This window comes from Trachymyrmex cornetzi, unplaced genomic scaffold, assembly GCF_001594075.2.
Source record: "Trachymyrmex cornetzi isolate Tcor2-1 unplaced genomic scaffold, Tcor1.1 scaffold485, whole genome shotgun sequence".
In the NCBI taxonomy this organism is placed as follows: Eukaryota; Metazoa; Arthropoda; class Insecta; order Hymenoptera; family Formicidae; genus Trachymyrmex; species Trachymyrmex cornetzi.
Window position 1 is genome coordinate 124,107 of NW_017299674.1, and position 1,479 is coordinate 125,585.

Sequence of the window (1,479 nt, forward strand, 5' to 3'; positions counted from 1 at the left end):
GATCTTCAGATCTCGGTATCGGCTGCACCAATTTTATTCGGACTGATCGCAATCGAAAGATACCGACGACATATAATAAAAATGTTTTTAGATCTTTGATTGCGGCTTTAGTTTCTAAGTAATTTTAATCTAAAGCATATAAAATTTTAAAACAGGTCACTTGACCGCTTAATGTGTGAACGTCATTGCGTATATATTCATGCCGTTACCAAATTCGAGAGGCTATAAACGGCATGAATATATACGTAATGATGTTCACACATCAAGCGGCCTGTTTTATATTTTTATACACTTTTAATTTAAAAGTAACTTATTAAAGTATTAAAGTAACTATACAGTGAAATGTCGACACATAATACAGTGCTAATGAAACTATAGATAAATAAGCCGGTAAATGACAGCAATAAACGAGTGCCATCTACCGTCGAAAATATGAAAAGGAGATGACTTTTTGAGGCGGACGTATCTTACATAAAATTTTGACATTTCGGATTTCGCATCACGATATCTTCGTTCGCAATTTTAACATGATTCAGTCACACTTCTAATCTTCACAATAAAAATCTTTATCAAGTTGTACAAAGAGATTTCTATCTCTATAGATCGTATACATTCTAATTGATTGTACTGTAGTGTTACGATCATCACGCTTGAGTTACAACGTGCGATCCGCAAAACGAATCTTCGCAAACTAAAAAAGGATTAATATTTATATGTTAATTTCAATCTTCTAATACTATATTTATTGAATTTAATGCACTAAAATAAGATTAATTAGATCACATAATAAAGGTTAGCTAAGTTAAGAATTTCACATTTCACTCACTGATTACCAGTGGCATATTTGGCACTGATATCAGTGATTATCCACTGGTTCAGATTTAGAGAGTACGTAATTTAAAAAATCATATAATAATATGTTTTTCTTTCTTCTCTGTTTCTATCATTCAGTTCTTTAAAATTCGGTAACTACAAAATCAGATAATGAATGAAATTATTTTCAATATCATATGATTTTTCAGAAATCACGTATTAATTTGGAATAATCTGCTACGAGATTTACATGTCTTAATTACACGATTTCATTATGTAACTTTGCACGGAAAAAAAGATTCGGTTCGTATAATTGAATTTCGGTTACAACAACCGAAATTTTCTGTTTTCTGGAGACCAGATGAAAACTCGGTTGTAAGAACAGAAAAATTCCTATGAAAGGTTTCCGCTACTCAGGCAATTGTTTTCGGTTATCTCAACCGAATCTCTGCCTCTGGTAAAAGTCTAGCGTTTTGGTTTGTGTTATATTATTATTTTGCCAATTTTATGTTTACATTTGCATCACTTACCTTTGAATATGTCCAAATAAGAGTCTAACCCCCATTCTATGAGATAATTTTTGACTTTATTATTATTATCCATTACTTCGATGTTTTCCGAAGTACAATTATTATTACAATATATTTTATTTTATATATATATATA

The 1,479-nt window shown here is 30.6% G+C and overlaps 1 protein-coding gene across 1 annotated transcript in view; it reads left to right on the forward strand.

Annotated features, from left to right (window-relative positions):
• LOC108765351 (acetylcholine receptor subunit alpha-like) overlaps window positions 1-1,479 on the forward strand; it is a 67,088-nt gene that overhangs the window by 62,525 nt on the left and 3,084 nt on the right. The gene's annotated exons all lie outside the window — the stretch shown is intronic.